General features: G+C 37.2%; 2 non-coding genes and 1 pseudogene across 2 annotated transcripts; all 3 read left to right on the top strand.

Annotated features, from left to right (window-relative positions):
- The first annotated feature begins 15,252 nt into the window (after positions 1-15,252).
- On the top strand, positions 15,253-17,037 carry LOC139866551 (galactoside 2-alpha-L-fucosyltransferase-like; annotated as a pseudogene).
- Positions 17,038-17,101: 64 nt separating this feature from the next.
- On the top strand, positions 17,102-17,175 carry TRNAT-AGU (transfer RNA threonine (anticodon AGU)). The gene has a single exon. It is a non-coding gene; the product is annotated as a tRNA-Thr (tRNA).
- A 540-nt stretch (positions 17,176-17,715) lies between these two features.
- Positions 17,716-17,789, top strand: TRNAT-AGU (transfer RNA threonine (anticodon AGU)). Its single transcript has one exon. It is a non-coding gene; the product is annotated as a tRNA-Thr (tRNA).
- Positions 17,790-18,896: the final 1,107 nt, after the last annotated feature.

Raw genomic sequence — 18,896 nt, 5'->3', positions numbered from 1 at the left:
CCCGAAGAGGAACCGGAAGAAGAGTCGGAACCGGAGGAAGAATCGGAACCGGAAGAAGAATCGGAACCGGATGAAGAAATAGAACCGGTGGGGGAAATAATAAAACGGTTAAGTAAAAGAAAATCCTCAACCAACCGACCAAGGTTAATTATGGTCAATGGTGTTTCCGCCAAGGAAGCAAAATATTGGGAGGATTACCAATTCTCCGATGAATCGGATTCCGACGAGAATTCCGATGATGTTATAGAAATTACCCCAACTGAATTTAAAAAGGCAAAAGAAAATAATAAGAGAAAGGGCATAAAAATAGAGAAATCTAATTCCAACCCCGATGAACTTTATATGTATCGTCAACGCCCGAAGTCCTTAAGTTGTAACAATGACCCGGGAACCTCTAAACCACCAGGTTTTTCTAAACCAATGTGTACAACGACGGCTCGTATTAGGGGAACATCATATATCCCTAGAAACTTGGCAAAACGAACCAAAACCGAAGAAGAAGAAACGAGCGAGTCGGAATAAGATAGTTGTATTCGTGTGGTGTAATATATGTAATATAGTGTTCTTATGCTTTATGATATATGTAAAAATTGCTTGTATTAATAAGTATTTTTTTTATGAATCTAACTCTTGTCTATTTTACAGTTTAAAAACACAAAATGGATAGACAACCCAATATTTTAAGAGACCTACCCGGAGACATGATTGATGAAATCTTGTCTAGAGTCGGCCAGAATTCTTCGGCACAACTATTTAAGGCGAGATCAGTTTGTAAGACATTCGAAGAATGTTCCAAGAATGTCTTGGTTTATAAGAGACTTTCGTTTGAAAGATGTGGGATATCACATTGGGAAACCCATAAGTTACGATGTGTTTACTTTGACGCATATATTGCGGGGAACCCAAATGCTATTTTACGCAACGGGTTAAGAAATTATTTTGACTCAATATATCCGAATATTGGACTTCGTGATTTAGAAAAAGCGGCTAACATGCAACATAAAGAAGCATGTTATGCTTACGGATTAGTAATGTTCGCTTCTCACCAAAGTGAGAACAAGAACATCGGGCTACAACTATTAAACAAAACGTTTCCACAAGTGACGGAGTCGGTAATTGGGGTAAGAAATGAGGTTTTTAGATTATTACGGGACTGTTGGACAATACGTAACCCTCATCCCTTTGATGACGTTACAACACGCTGTCTTATCAACAGCCATAACGGTTATGTTGCACAAGACCAAGGATGGGAAGTAGTCCTAGTAAAACCAGAATGCATGACTTGTTTCTGGACGTATGAATTACGTGTCTTTATTGCCTTTGCTGAACGACTTGTGTACTAGCTAGAATTGTCTTCACAACTATCTTGTATCAAAGTTATTGTGTGCTATATTTCATGCTTTATGTAAAATAAGCGGTATTGTAAGTTTGTAAAATATTGTATAAAAGTTTGAACGCGAAATATTATTATAATCAGTTTTTTCATATAGAATTGTAGTAGTTGAATTGTATATTAGCTACTAAGTATGAACTTAACGGGTAGGTACTACCCGAATTTAAACTTATAAAACGCTAATATGAAGAAAAAGCTTTTATAAATGAGTTCATATTATGCTACGAAATACTATTAACTACTCTTAATATTCTGTATGATTAACTTGTTCCATTTAACTATTTTGAAGGAAATGGCACCGACTACTCGACACACCGTGAATATGAATGAAGAGGAATTCCGTACTTTTCTAGCTTCAAACATAGCCGCAGTACAGGCTGCGCTACATACCAACAATAACCTTGGATCTAGCAGTACAGGAAATCGTGTAGGATGCACCTACAAAGAATTCACTGCCTGCAAACCTTTGGAATTTAATGGAACCGAAGGACCGATCGGATTGAAACGGTGGACCGAGAAGGTCGAATCGGTGTTTGCCATAAGTAAGTGTACTGAAGAGGACAAAGTAAAGTATGCTACGCATACCTTCACAGGTTCTGCGTTAACATGGTGGAATACCTATCTAGAGCAAGTGGGACAAGACGATGCGTACGCACTACCGTGGTCAGCATTCAAGCACTTGATGAACGAGAAGTACCGTCCCAGAACCGAGGTCAATAAGCTCAAGACAGAACTTAGAGGGTTACGAACCCAAGGATTTGATATTACCACGTACGAAAGACGATTCACAGAATTGTGCCTATTGTGTCCGGGAGCATTCGAAGATGAGGAAGAGAAGATCGACGCGTTTGTGAAAGGATTACCGGAAAGAATCCAAGAAGATATAAGTTCACACGAGCCCGCCTCCATACAACAGGCATGTAGAATGGCTCACAAACTCGTGAACCAAATTGAAGAAAGAATTAAAGAACAGACTGCTGAAGAGGGCAATGTGAAGCAAGTCAAAAGAAAGTGGGAGGAAAACGGTGATAAGAATCACCAATACAACAACAACAACAATTACAACAATAATCGCAACAATTATCCCAACAATCGCAACATCAATCGCAACTACAACAAACGGCCCAACAACAACAACAACAACAACAACAGCAACTACAACAATCATCCCAACAACAATAATAACCGCAACAACAATAACAATCAGAAGCAGCTATGCCAAAGGTGTGAAAAGAATCACTCGGGGTTCTGCACCAAATTTTGCAACAAGTGTAAAAGAAATGGTCATAGCGCGGCGAAGTGTGAGTTCTACGGACCAGGGGTTAATAGAACGAAAGGAACAAATGGTGTCGGAACGAGTAATGGCGGAGCAAGTAGTGTCGGAGCAAGTTATGCCAATGTAGTTTGTTATAAATGTGGAAAACCAGGCCACATTATTAGAAATTGCCCGAACCAGGAGAACACGAATGGACAAGGCCGTGGAAGAGTTTTCAATATTAATGCGGCAGAGGCACATGAAGACCCGGAGCTTGTTACGGGTACGTTTCTTATTGACAATAAATCTGCTTACGTTTTATTTGATTCGGGTGCGGATAGAAGCTATATGAGTAGAGATTTTTGTGCTAAATTAAGTTGTCCATTGACGCCTTTGGATAGTAAATTTTTACTCGAATTAGCAAATGGTAGATTAATTTCAGCAGATAATATATGTCGGAATCGAGAAATTAAACTGGTTAGCGAAACATTTAAGATTGATTTGATACCAGTAGAGTTAGGGAGTTTTGATGTGATAATCGGTATGGACTGGTTGAAAGAAGTGAAAGCGGAGATCGTTTGTTACAAAAATGCAATTCGCATTATACGAGAAAAAGGAAAACCCTTAATGGTGTACGGAGAAAAGGGCAACACGAAGCTACATCTTATTAGTAATTTGAAGGCACAAAAACTAATAAGAAAAGGTTGCTATACTGTTCTAGCACACATCGAGAAAGTACAAACTGAAGAAAAGAGCATCAATGATGTTCTCGTCGTAAAAGAATTTCCTGATGTATTTCCGAAAGAATTACCGGGATTACCCCCACATCGATCCGTTGAATTTCAAATAGATCTTGTACCAGGAGCTGCACCAATAGCTCGTGCTCCTTACAGACTCGCACCCAGCGAGATGAAAGAACTACAAAGCCAATTACAAGAACTTTTAGAGTGTGGTTTCATTCGACCAAGCACATCACCGTGGGGAGCTCCTGTTTTGTTTGTCAAGAAGAAAGATGGTACATTCAGGTTGTGTATTGACTACCGAGAGTTGAACAAACTTACCATCAAGAACCGCTACCCACTACCGAGAATCGATGACTTATTTGATCAACTACAAGGCTCGTCTGTTTATTCAAAGATTGACTTACGTTCCGGGTATCATCAAATGCGGGTGAAAGAAGATGATATTCCAAAGACTGCTTTCAGAACACGTTACGGTCATTACGAGTTTATGGTCATGCCGTTTGGTTTAACTAATGCACCAGCTGTGTTCATGGACCTTATGAACCGAGTGTGTGGACCATACCTTGACAAGTTTGTCATTGTTTTCATTGATGACATACTTATTTACTCAAAGAATGACCAAGAACACGGTGAACATTTGAGAAAGGTGTTAGAAGTATTGAGGAAGGAAGATTTGTACGCTAAGTTTTCAAAGTGTGCATTTTGGTTGGAAGAAGTTCAATTCCTCGGTCACATAGTGAACAAAGAAGGTATTAAGGTGGATCCGGCAAAGATAGAAACTGTTGAAAAGTGGGAAACCCCGAAAACTCCGAAACACATACGCCAGTTTTTAGGACTAGCTGGTTACTACAGAAGGTTCATCCAAGACTTTTCCAGAATAGCAAAACCCTTGACTGCATTAACGCATAAAGGGAAGAAATTTGAATGGAATGATGAACAAGAGAAAACGTTTCAGTTATTGAAGAAAAAGCTAACTACGGCACCTATATTGTCATTGCCTGAAGGGAATGATGATTTTGTGATTTATTGTGATGCATCAAAGCAAGGTCTCGGTTGTGTATTAATGCAACGAACGAAGGTGATTGCTTATGCATCTAGACAATTGAAGATTCACGAACAAAATTATACGACGCATGATTTGGAATTAGGCGCGGTTGTTTTTGCATTAAAGACTTGGAGGCACTACTTATATGGGGTCAAAAGTATTATATATACCGACCACAAAAGTCTTCAACACATATTTAATCAGAAACAACTGAATATGAGGCAGCGTAGGTGGATTGAATTATTGAATGATTACGACTTTGAGATTCGTTACCACCCGGGGAAGGCAAATGTGGTAGCCGATGCCTTGAGCAGGAAGGACAGAGAACCCATTCGAGTAAAATCTATGAATATAATGATTCATAATAACATTACTACTCAAATAAAGGAGGCGCAACAAGGAGTTTTAAAAGAGGGAAATTTAAAGGATGAAATACCCAAAGGATCGGAGAAGCATCTTAATATTCGGGAAGACGGAACCCGGTATAGGGCTGAAAAGATTTGGGTACCAAAATTTGGAGATATGAGAGAAATGGTACTTAGAGAAGCTCATAAAACCAGATACTCAATACATCCTGGAACGGGGAAGATGTACAAGGATCTCAAGAAACATTTTTGGTGGCCGGGTATGAAAGCCGATGTTGCTAAATACGTAGGAGAATGTTTGACGTGTTCTAAGGTCAAAGCTGAGCATCAGAAACCATCAGGTCTACTTCAACAACCCGAAATCCCGGAATGGAAATGGGAAAACATTACCATGGATTTCATCACTAAATTGCCAAGGACTGCAAGTGGTTTTGATACTATTTGGGTAATAGTTGACCGTCTCACCAAATCAGCACACTTCTTGCCAATAAGAGAAGATGACAAGATGGAGAAGTTAGCACGACTGTATTTGAAGGAAGTCATCTCCAGACATGGAATACCAATCTCTATTATCTCTGATAGGGATGGCAGATTTATTTCAAGATTCTGGCAGACATTACAGCAAGCATTAGGAACTCGTCTAGACATGAGTACTGCCTATCATCCACAAACTGATGGGCAGAGCGAAAGGACGATACAAACGCTTGAAGACATGCTACGAGCATGTGTTATTGATTTCGGAAACAGTTGGGATCGACATCTACCGTTAGCAGAATTTTCCTACAACAACAGCTACCATTCAAGCATTGAGATGGCGCCGTTTGAAGCACTTTATGGTAGAAAGTGCAGGTCTCCGATTTGTTGGAGTGAAGTGGGGGATAGACAGATTACGGGTCCGGAGATTATACAAGAAACTACCGAGAAGATCATCCAAATTCAACAACGGTTGAAAACCGCCCAAAGTCGACAAAAGAGCTACGCTGACATTAAAAGAAAAGATATAGAATTTGAAATTGGAGAGATGGTCATGCTTAAAGTTGCACCTTGGAAAGGCGTTGTTCGATTTGGTAAACGAGGGAAATTAAATCCAAGGTATATTGGACCATTCAAGATTATTGATCGTGTCGGACCAGTAGCTTACCGACTAGAGTTACCTCAACAACTCGCGGCTGTACATAACACTTTCCAAGTCTCGAATTTAAAGAAATGTTTTGCTAAAGAAGATCTCACTATTCCGTTAGATGAAATCCAAATCAACGAAAAACTTCAATTCATCGAAGAACCCGTCGAAATAATGGATCGTGAGGTTAAAAGACTTAAGCAAAACAAGATACCAATTGTTAAGGTTCGATGGAATGCTCGTAGAGGACCCGAGTTCACCTGGGAGCGTGAAGATCAGATGAAGAAGAAATACCCGCATCTATTTCCAGAAGATTCGTCAACACCTTCAACAGCTTAAAATTTCGGGACGAAATTTATTTAACGGGTAGGTACTGTAGTGACCCGAACTTTTCCATGTTTATATATATTAATTGAGATTGATATTTACATGATTAAATGTTTCCAACATGTTAAGCAATCAAACTTGTTAAGACTTGATTAATTGAAATATGTTTCATATAGACAATTGACCACCCAAGTTGATCGGTGATTCACGAACGTTAAAACTTGTAAAAACTATATGATGACATATATATGGATATATATATAGTTAACATGATACTATGATAAGAAAACATATCAAAAAGTATATTAACAATGAACTACATATGTAAAAACAAGACTACTAACTTAATGATTTTTAAACGAGACATATATGTAACGATTATCGTTGTAAAGACATTTAATGTATATATATCATATTAAGAGATATTCATACATGATAATATCATGATAATATAATAATTTAAAATCTCATTTGATATTATAAACATTGGGTTAACAACATTTAACAAGATCGTTAACCTAAAGGTTTCAAAACAACACTTACATGTAACGACTAACGATGACTTAACGACTCAGTTAAAATGTATATACATGTAGTGTTTTAATATGTATTTATACACTTTTGAAAGACTTCAATACACTTATCAAAATACTTCTACTTAACAAAAATGCTTACAATTACATCCTCGTTCAGTTTCATCAACAATTCTACTCGTATGCACCCGTATTCGTACTCGTACAATACACAGCTTTTAGATGTATGTACTATTGGTATATACACTCCAATGATCAGCTCTTAGCAGCCCATGTGAGTCACCTAACACATGTGGGAACCATCATTTGGCAACTAGCATGAAATATCTCATAAAATTACAAAAATATGAGTAATCATTCATGACTTATTTACATGAAAACAAAATTACATATCCTTTATATCTAATCCATACACCAACGACCAAAAACACCTACAAACACTTTTATTCTTCAATTTTCTTCATCTAATTGATCTCTCTCAAGTTCTATCTTCAAGTTCTAAGTGTTCTTCATAAATTCCAAAAGTTCTAGTTTCATAAAATCAAGAATACTTTCAAGTTTGCTAGCTCACTTCCAATCTTGTAAGGTGATCATCCAACCTCAAGAAATCTTTGTTTCTTACAGTAGGTTATCATTCTAATACAAGGTAATAATCATATTCAAACTTTGGTTCAATTTCTATAACTATAACAATCTTATTTCAAGTGATGATCTTACTTGAACTTGTTTTCGTGTCATGATTCTGCTTCAAGAACTTCGAGCCATCCAAGGATCCATTGAAGCTAGATCTATTTTTCTCTTTTCTAGTAGGTTTATCCAAGGAAATTAAGGTAGTAATGATGTTCATAACATCATTCGATTCATACATATAAAACTATCTTATTCGAAGGTTTAAACTTGTAATCACTAGAACATAGTTTAGTTAATTCTAAACTTGTTCACAAACAAAAGTTAATCCTTCTAAATTGACTTTTAAAATCAACTAAACACATGTTCTATATCTATATGATATGCTAACTTAATGATTTAAAACCTGGAAACACGAAAAACACCGTAAAACCGGATTTACGCCGTCGTAGTAACACCGCGGGCTGTTTTGGGTTAGTTAATTAAAAACTATGATAAACTTTGATTTAAAAGTTGTTATTCTGAGAAAATGATTTTTATTATGAACATGAAACTATATCCAAAAATTATGATTAAACTCAAAGTGGAAGTATGTTTTCTAAAATGGTCATCTAGACGTCGTTCTTTCGACTGAAATGACTACCTTTACAAAAACGACTTGTAACTTATTTTTCCGACTATAAACCTATACTTTTCTGTTTAGATTCATAAAATAGAGTTCAATATGAAACCATAGCAATTTAATTCACTCAAAACGGATTTAAAATGAAGAAGTTATGGGTAAAACAAGATTGGATAATTTTTCTCATTTTAACTACGTGAAAATTGGTAACAAATCTATTCCAACCATAACTTAATCAACTTGTATTGTATATTATGTAATCTTGAGATACCATAGACACGTATACAATGTTTCGACCTATCATGTCGACACATCTATATATATTTCGGAACAACCATATACACTCTATATGTGAATGTTGGAGTTAGCTATACAGGGTTGAGGTTGATTCCAAAATATATATAGTTTGAGTTGTGATCAATACTGAGATACGTATACACTGGGTCGTGGATTGATTCAAGATAATATTTATCGATTTATTTCTGTACATCTAACTGTGGACAACTAGTTGTAGGTCACTAACGAGGACAGCTGACTTAATAAACTTAAAACATCAAAATATATTAAAAGTGTTGTAAATATATTTTGAACATACTTTGATATATATGTATATATTGTTATAGGTTCGTGAATCAACCAGTGGCCAAGTCTTACTTCCCGACGAAGTAAAAATCTGTGAAAGTGAGTTATAGTCCCACTTTTAAAATCTAATATTTTTGGGATGAGAATACATGCAGGTTTTATAAATGATTTACAAAATAGACACAAGTACGTGAAACTACATTCTATGGTTGAATTATCGAAATCGAATATGCCCCTTTTTATTAAGTCTGGTAATCTAAGAATTAGGGAACAGACACCCTAATTGACGCGAATCCTAAAGATAGATCTATTGGGCCTAACAAACCCCATCCAAAGTACCGGATGCTTTAGTACTTCGAAATTTATATCATATCCGAAGGGTGTCCCGGAATGATGGGGATATTCTTATATATGCATCTTGTTAATGTCGGTTACCAGGTGTTCACCATATGAATGATTTTTATCTCTATGTATGGGATGTGTATTGAAATATGAAATCTTGTGGTCTATTGTTATGATTTGATATATATAGGTTAAACCTATAACTCACCAACATTTTTGTTGACGTTTAAAGCATGTTTATTCTCAGGTGAATATTAAGAGCTTCCGCTGTTGCATACTAAAATAAGGACAAGATTTGGAGTCCATATTTGTATGATATTGTGTAAAAACTGCATTCAAGAAACTGATTTCGATGTAACATATTTGTATTGTAAACCATTATGTAATGGTCGTGTGTAAACAGGATATTTTAGATTATCATTATTTGATAATCTACGTAAAGCTTTTTAAACCTTTATTTATGAAATAAAGGTTATGGTTTGTTTTAAAAAAATGAATGCAGTCTTTGAAAAACGTCTCATATAGAGGTCAAAACCTCGCAACGAAATCAATTAATATGGAACGTTTTTAATCAATAAGAACGGGACATTTCAATAAACTCTTTTTTTGTGATCAAGATCAAAGCTTTTTACAAAACGTCCCGGGGGTCATCATGAGATCCGATAATTACTTCATCCCATCTCTTTTCTTGATTCCGACATACAAACAAGAACTACATTCCCTTTTTCCCGAAAAGAAACAGTTTTTCACTTTTTAGGCCGGTATCTACTTTTCCCACGAATCCATTTTAGGGACTTATAACGAGGTACTATAATTCATATTTAGCACAAGCAGACGAAAGAATCGGGATCCAGGTTAGAGTTTTCGACACTCAGGTTGGCCCATTTCAGTATGTTTTAGATCAAATACTTGATTGCTCTCTAAACAATAACCTGCTTCCCGAAATCAACACTAATGTATCAACGAAATTACTAGCTCAAGGATGATAGAGAGAATACTTAGCTTCTATCGTAACAATGAAAAGATAAATATCGACAGTGTGATCGATGATGATAAAAATTATACTTAGGAACTTACATGGATTTAAAGGTGGTTGTTGAAAGAATACTCTTATCGGAAGGAGATGTTGAAGCTTTCGAAAAGAAAATTCAAAACCTAAAACTTGGAGCTTATTCGGATAATTTAATTCGCGTAGTTGGATCATCGTATCTATCAAAAGAAGAAGGTGGGCTTGATGGTGCTGAAGTACGAGTAGCCTAGGAGCATTATACTCACACTTTAGATCTGGATGTTAACAAAGAATGGAGAGATACTTCGCTAGATTGGCAGTTTTGGATGAAGGATGTAGTAATGGGATTAAGTGGACTATATGCAAACGACTTAGTACACTGAGAGCTTTGTTTATATAACATAATGGTTGTCGAGGGAACCCTTAAATTGGGTGGATTGGCTTGTTGTAAGCCCATAACTGCAGAACTGAAAGGTAATAATGAACTGATATATCAAATCAACACAAAACTAGTAAGTTAAATTGATATACTATATCAGTTCGTTATTACCTTTCAGTTCTGCAGTCAAGGGCTTGCAACAAGCCAGTCTACCCAATTTAAGGGTTCCCGCGACAAGCATTATGTTAGATAAACAAAACTCTGAGTGTGCTAAGTCGTTTGCATATAGTCCACTTAATCTAATTATTACATCCTTCATCCATACTTGCCAATCTAGCGAAGTATCTCTCATTTCTTTGTTAACATACTGATCTAAAGTGTGAGTATAATGCTATTAGGCGACTCGTACTTCACCACCATCAAGCCCTCCTTCTTCTTTTGATAGATACGATGATCCAACTACACGAATTAAATTATCCGAATAAGCTCCAAGTTTTAGCTTTTGAATTTTCTTTTTCGAAAGCTTCAACATCTCCTTCCGATAAAGGTATTCCTTTCAACAACCACCTTTAAATTCCTGTAAGTTCCTAAGTATGATTTTTTATCATCATCGAGCACACTGTCAATATTTAAGTTTTCATTGTTACGATAGAAGCTAAGTTTTCTCTCTATCATCTTTGTGTCTAAAACTCATAGCTACATAGTTTTGATATTCTTCATTCTTTTAGGGTTATTTCGAGATCTCTATCTCTTCTTCTCTACTTCACTAAAAATAAAAACAAAATTAAGCAAAACAAATGATCCCAACCATCCATTCTCTATAACACACTCGATCTAAGCCATTCAATTAATTAACCTTATCACGTGATAATACATTAATTAGGACTTAATTAGTCCTAATTACCCCTGGAAGTTAAAAAAACACGGGGTTGATTGAACCAAATAGGGGTCTGTGGAAATAAATCTCATTCACAACTTTAATCAAAACAATACGCTCTCAAAAGTCATTTCTTCTTCAGATCATATCACTGCAGCAACAATTTGATTATGTATAAGAGATAATCGGAAGTTCGTAGACACAGGTGCATATCTTCGCTTTCTTCTACTTGCTGTCTAGGTTTTTTATTTTTGTTATTCATTTGATTCTTGATCTAGTTGTTGACGATATCAATCACAAATTGTTGTTGCACCAATTAAAGCCTACAAAAGATGATATCATTTGTGTTAGTTTCCATTTGATGACATTAATTGAATTGCGTCCGTATACATTCAACATTAAGCGTTCGTATTCATTCGATATTATCAATCGAAAGGTAAGGTTTTACATATTTTTACTACCAATATTTATACGATTTTGTATTGATAAAAGTGGTTGTGTTATATAAATTACATTTAAAAATGAGATTAGCATTTTGATTCAAAACTGAGTTTAATTTGATGTATATTTGTTTTGAATCTGATTCATGTTTGCCAAAATGGGTAATTTATAAGGTTGATTCTATTGATATCTGATCAAGCATAAAATGGTCCAAGGGGTTCGGTTCATGCGAGATCAACAATAAAGAAGGGTTTTAAGGGTTTTTTGAGTTTAACTCTCCGGTCCGGAGTACCGTGAATAACCCTCATACGAGATGATGATCTCAGAAAGGGTGGTTAAACGTAACCCACCATCATTCGGGTTAACCGGAGTTGATGGCCCAAAGGCGATGTTAGGATTTACGTAGTGTGCGCTACCTGAAATCGCTAAGTGTTTGGGGGAGCTGTTCCGGTCGCGCGGGTTAGCTGGAGTATGATTGAGAGTGTTTTGTTTGTAAAATGGAATGTGATTCAAAAGTTGTGTTGTTCTTCATTCAAGTTACTCCTATTTATACTCGTGAGCTTTTGTCCCTTAGTGCCACGTAAGGGGACAAAAGGATATGTTGGTGCCACGTTGTATTGTCTCCGTCCTTTTATTCCAAAAAGCTATAAAAGTACTGCCATTATCTTAGTGATGTCTCCTTTATACCCTGATGTCCTTTTCTGGCCGTCCTACGATGTCAGGATCGTATTGTGCTGCCGCAGGTGTCCTTTTGTTCTTTAGTGTCGCCATAGTACATTTTTAGCCTTATTCATGCCCTAAACATGTCGCTATGTTTACACTGTGCGACCAACGTTTGTGGGCATATTACCAAAGCGTGATTAGATGGCGCGTTTAGACAGCGTATGGATATGGTTCTGCGCGACTATATAGGGCGATGCGCGCTAATCTGATTTAGATTTGCAGCTGTGCGCATCATTAAGCCCCCCAGTTCTATATTGCGCGCAATTTATTGCGCGTGATGTAAAACTCTAATTGTGACATACAGTGCGCTAGAGAAGTGCATTTAATGCAAGGAACCGCGCGTGATGCAGAACCCTAATTATGACACATAGCGCGCTAGAGAGGTGCATTTAATGTTAGGTATCACGCACAGTGTAGAATTCTAATTATGACGTATAGTGTGCTAGAGAAGTGCATTTAATGCAAGGAACCGCCGTGATGCAGAACCCTAATTCGCTAGAGAGGTGCATTTAATGCTAGGTATCGCGCACGGTGTAGAATTCTAGTTATGATGTACAATGTGCTAGAGAAGTGCATTTAATGCAAGGAACCGCGTGTGATGCAGAACCCTAATTATGACACACAGTGCACCAAATCAGTGCATTTAGTGCCATGGTGGTTTTTACGGCTTGCCAGTCTGTCAAGCGCGGGAAACCGTAAACTCAATCATCACTCTGACACGATCACTGTAGCCTGTTAGTTTTTTCTCCGTTAGATTTGTGACACGTGTACGGCTGTGATGCGCCTTCCATTTTTACATGCTTTCCATTCGAATTTATTCCTATAAATACCCCATTAACTTTTTTACGAAGTGTTTATCACCTACACACTTCCTCCTTCTTTGAGCAATTGATCCGACACTTTTTCCAGCTTCTTTTCCTTTCTTCTCATACAAAATTCTATCTTCTTCTTCCTCTGTTACTGAAAATAAGAACGTCGGGGAGATCTTCTTCGATGATCTTTTGCCAGGATTGGATATTACGGAGGATTATCTTCTTCTTTGCTCTTTCAGCCCTATTCCCCCTAGTAACAGTCAACGCTCGAATGATCCTCTTACCGACAAAGTAGCTATATACTTGAAGGTTATGCAATCCGGCGCCCTTCGCTATCCACCTACCACCGGCACGAGGGGCAATGTTCCTCCTACGGGCGTCGAGTTACGTGCGCTCGAGGGTGGCGTACATTCTGAGGAGGAGGGGGCTTTATGCACAGATGTGGAGTCCGGCGATCATGACACTAGGGCACCCACCCATCATGTCGTAAACCAAGGGGACTCGGCTGATCAGGGCGCTTCTTCCTGCAAGGAGGAGCGCAAGCATGCTGACAAGAGTGGGGAGAAGTCCTTAAGAAGAAGAAGAAGGCTAGTAATCGTTTGTCTTTTGTTTGCGCAGTGGTGGGCATGGCCCTCTCTAGAACGTGTTTTTATAGTTTAACAAGCTGGCAACTCGAACCGATATATAACTAAGTTAGTCGTCCAAGTAATAGTAAGATCCAGCAAGTTTCTGCTCCCTGCCCTTTGTTGGATTAAGCTTGTTGATTCTTGGTCGGAAATTAGTTGGGTCCCGCCTGAATGTGATGGTCAGGTGCTATAAGAAGATATTCACTTCAGTCCATAACAACTGAGGCGCATTTGCAACACAATCAATCAGGCGGGGTTCCTTCATAAATGATAACTCGGTTCGCTAAATAAGTTGCCATTGTAAAGTCACGTTCAACCATAAAAGCAGTCTTCTTAATATGCAGTATAAATCTCTGTAACTTTTGAAGCAGTGTAATTAGTGGCGAAACTTGAATGTAAACTTTACGGGGCGAAAATTTATATATGCATATTTTCAATGAAAATATTGGTCCTAAATGTAGATCATCTAAGTTAGGGTGCGTTTGTTTCCCTCATAATGGATTAGTTCAGCACTGTATGCTGAACCATTCAGCACGTTTGTTTCTGACCTCTGAATGACATATGGTGTTGAATGATTCAGAATTCAGCTCTGAATCATTCAGAGATGAAACACTCTCTTAACCATTAAGAGCCCAAATTATCTATAAGATTCTCCTCAAATCATATCCTGATCATCTAACTAACAAATATATTGAATTTTTTATTTATGTCACACGTTAATAAGGTAGTTTTAGTCAGTTCATATCGTTCATTCTAAATGATTATCAAACAACTTATTTTCATTCAGAAAAAACTTTATTCAGAGGCTCTGGACCATTTAGATTCTGAATCATTCAGCAATAAATCATTCAGCTTTATCAAATGCACCCTTAATTTCTTTAACTTACTATATTTATTTAATTAAAAATTGTTTAAAGATGAAAATGATCGAGAGATACAGAAAAGATAAGTAAATTCTTGATAAATTCAAATTGTGTGAACCTCGTCATTTTGGTTATAACTCCCTCTTATACGGACTCCGATTTAATTGATTCAAAAACCCTAACATTTGTAACTTAAAGTGTTACGAATTCTATTACTCACTCAATACTAAGTGTTGGGCGGTTGCCCCTCCACACTCTTAAAAACATCATCCCCTGAGTGCAACATTAAAGTCGATTTTGTTTGGTTAATATATGTATTTACAATATTTTTCCTTTGTAACTAGATTTTGTTTGAACCCACCCTAGTGGTCCAGTGGTTCACCCCTTTGCACTTGTGCATTGGGATGGGGGTGGGGAGGTCTCAAGTTCGAGTCCCTCTCCTGAAAAATATCCGTTGGATTTATTTCTAGAAAGCCGGATTGCCCTGGGGAAGGTTTTACCGACCCGTATTCAGGACTCAGGTCCGACCGCCTCCCCCTCGGGATGGTTTAAGGTTCGGATCCCTGTAATGCGGTTCGGGTTTCCTGCTCGAAAGCGTGTACGTGCGTGGCAAATGAGAGTATTCGATGTCAACAACTTGCCTTTCAAAAAAAAAAAAGGTCAAGAAGACGATTTATTGGCATCATTTGTGAAGCACAAAAAGAAGCTACATTCTTCAGGTATTGAGCATGATGACAAGCTACTTAATGGCCTGATTTCAAGTCGGTTTAATGAAGATTCTTGCATCAGTAGGCAACAAGTAGCATCATACCGTAACGAATCACCATACAAACCTTCTTCGTACCTTAAATCTAAGTTAAGAGGATACGAAGCTCTTCACAAACGTTGTGGACCCTACACAGAGTCCTACAATCGAACCGTAGCAAAACTAAGATCCGGTCAGAAGACCAAGGAAGGATCAGATTGTAACTATCTGGTATGGGTATCGTTCAGTGGGCTTGGGAACCGAATTTTGACTTTGGGGTCCGCATTTCTTTACGCACTTTTAACGGATCGTGTCCTACTTGTTGACCGTGGAGTTGATTTGGATGATCTCTTCTGCGAACCTTTTCCGGAAGCTTCTTGGTTACTTCCTCTCGATTTGCCGATAATCGATCAGTTCAAAAGCTTCAATCAGAAATCCTCTCAATGTTTTGGTAATATCTTGAAGTCAAATAACTCATCATCATCAACAACAACAATATCACCGTATGTGTATCTTCATCTTGTTCATGATTATGATGATCATGATAAACTCTTCTTTTGTGATCAAGAAGATCAAAGCTTTCTTCAAAACGTCTTGTGGGTCATCATGAGATCCGATAATTACTTCATCCCATCTCTTTTCTTGAGATTCCAACCTACAAACAAGAACTACATTCGCTCTTTCCCGAAAAAGAAACAATTTTTCACATTTTAGGTAGGTATCTATTTTTCCCGACGAATCCCATTTGGGGACTTATAACGAGGTACTATAATTCATATTTAGCACAAGCGGATGAAATAATCGGAATCCAGGTTAGAGTTTTCAACACTCGGGTTGGCCCGTTTCAGTACGTTCTAGATCAAATGCTTGATTGCTCTTTAAACAATAACCTGCTTCCAGAAATCAACACTAATGAATCATATATCTCATCACCTGGTATACAAAAGTCAAAAGCTGTTCTTTTGACTTCCTTTTGTTCGGGTTACTTTGAAAAAATACGAGACATGTACTGGGAACATGCTACAGTAGCCGGTGAAGTGGTTAAAGTTTTTCAACCGAGCCACGAAGGGTACCAACAAACCGAAAAGAAGATGCATCACAGGAAAGTATGGGAAGAAATGTACTTACTGAGTTTGACTGAAAGCTTAATCACAAGCTCATGGTCAACTTTCGGCTACGTGGCTCAAAGTCTTGGTGGGTTGAACCCGTGGGTCTTGTACAAACCCGAGAATGAAACAACACCAAATCCGGCTTGCACACGTGCTATGTCGATTGAGCCATGTTTTCATGCTCCGCCATTTTTTGATTGCAAGAAGAGAACCGGGATTGATATGGGTACAATCGTCCCTCATGTTCGACACTGTGAGGACATGAGCCGGGGTCTGAAATTAGTTAATCCAACTGGTGAAAACAATAAGTTAAGTGCCACATTTTTTCAGTTTCTTGATGCATGTTCTAGTAGTAGGTAGATAAATATATTTTGATTTTGACACTATTGAGAAATAATGTTATTTAGAATGATAGCTACATAGTTGTGATAATCTTGTAGGGTTGTATCTGTTGATATAATGAAATAGCAGTACAGAAATTGTATCCTAATCTAGTTTTAGTGGTAAAGAATGATAGTTTGATAAATAAAATGAAAAGAAAATATTGTGATATAAAACAGGTTGCTTTCATAGCTCAGTTGGTTAGAGTACCTGTTTAGTAAGCGGGAGGTCTTGAGTTCGACTCTCAATGAAAGCATTTTTTTATCTATTTTATTTCAGGGACCAAAAGTGCTGTAATTCGTATCTACTTATCTAGCGTAGTCACATACATTGGTTCGTATAGATAAACTTTCTCAGTTTTATCAAGATTAAACTTTGTTCGTATACATAGGATGCTATTAGAATATAGGAATGTGTATCAGGTTGCTTTCATAGCTCAGTAGGTTAGAGCAAAATATCTGGTCATATTTATCTCAGGGACTGAAACTGTTAATGTTCATATCTAGTAATCATATTTGCTTCACATACTTTTGAACACGTAGATAAAACATGATAAATGCGTATCCAGATGAAACGGCCTGTCACATTAAGTTCGTAAATACATATTCGGTTGTGGAAACCAAAAGTATTATATAGAGCTATTTTAGGTTCAGTATGCAGCTAAGTAGTAGTATACTATAATATAACAATATAGGACCATTGACCATTGCAGCCTTATCCTTATTTTGTGGTAGGAAATGATGTTTAATAAAATGAAAACAGAATGTAGGATTATATTGGCATCGGCCATCAGGTTGCTTTCATAGCTCAGTTGGTTAGAGCACCCGTTTAGTAAGCGGGAGGTCTTGAGTTCGACTCTCAATGAAAGCATTTTTTTTTCTTGTATTTGTTTATACCAGAATCCGTAGAATTCATTCAAGTATCAATTTTGTGGGCAGTCATATTATCCTGGTTACCTGAATTTTTTGTTCCATTTTAAATAGGAACTGGTTGGTGAATAGGCATTTAGATCAGTCCCTTTTCTCGTGTCCTGCCTTTGAGAACAGACCTTTTTCTTGGCTCAAATCCGTTTTTTCTTATAATAAAAGAAAGATCAGATTTATATAATAAGTGTGGGTCCCAATTGGTACGTTCTGGGTATACCTGGCAAACGGGTCGGGTTTGGTCGGATTGGGTCAGTTTGGGTAACGGGTCAAAACGATTTTGAGTTGAAATGCGTCATGAGTCAAATGTGCCAGATATTTAAACGGGTCCAAAAGGGTTGGTTGGGTCAGGTTGGGTAATGGGAAACGGGTCGTAGGTCAATTGGGTTAAATGGGTCCAAACGGTTCATATACTTGTACATTTGATTTTTACATTTATGATTACGTTTTACATTTATATTTACGTTTTACGTTTATACTTTTACATTTGATTTTACATTTATGATTACGTTTGACGGATGAAACTTCTTATGATCTTTATGCTCGACCCATTTGACCCATTAGACCTATCCATATTTATTGAGCTTTAAGATTTGATACCCACTTGGCCCGTTCCTTAATATTTTGTCTAAAACCCAATAGGTTGGAGGGAAACCCATTGAAACTTTCTTTAAGTTTTAGTTTACATTGTCGGACCTAATTTTTTTTTCAAGACCAAGTTGACCCGAAAGCTTGACCCAAATTTGAGTGTTAGATGATATAATAGAGGAAGAGAGATATTGAATTGAACTTGTATGTTCTGTGTGTATATTATCAGTACATAAGCCTCCATTATATAGGAGTAACAATTACATAATATATCCCTACACTATAGCAATAACATAGCCTTATACAATTATATTTGTCTAATATTCCCCCGCAAGCTAAGGGCGGGAAACGACATGTAGCTTGGATCGTAACAGGTGAAATCTTGGTGAGGACAGCGGCTTGGTGAAGATATCTGCAATCTGATCATCAGTAGTTATAAACTGAACTGAAAGTTTTTGTTGAGCAA

The sequence above is a fragment of the Rutidosis leptorrhynchoides genome, chromosome 9 (assembly GCF_046630445.1).
Source record: "Rutidosis leptorrhynchoides isolate AG116_Rl617_1_P2 chromosome 9, CSIRO_AGI_Rlap_v1, whole genome shotgun sequence".
Taxonomy (NCBI): Eukaryota; Viridiplantae; Streptophyta; class Magnoliopsida; order Asterales; family Asteraceae; genus Rutidosis; species Rutidosis leptorrhynchoides.
Note: the sequence above shows the minus strand (reverse complement) of the source record. Positions and strands in the feature narration are given on the sequence as shown.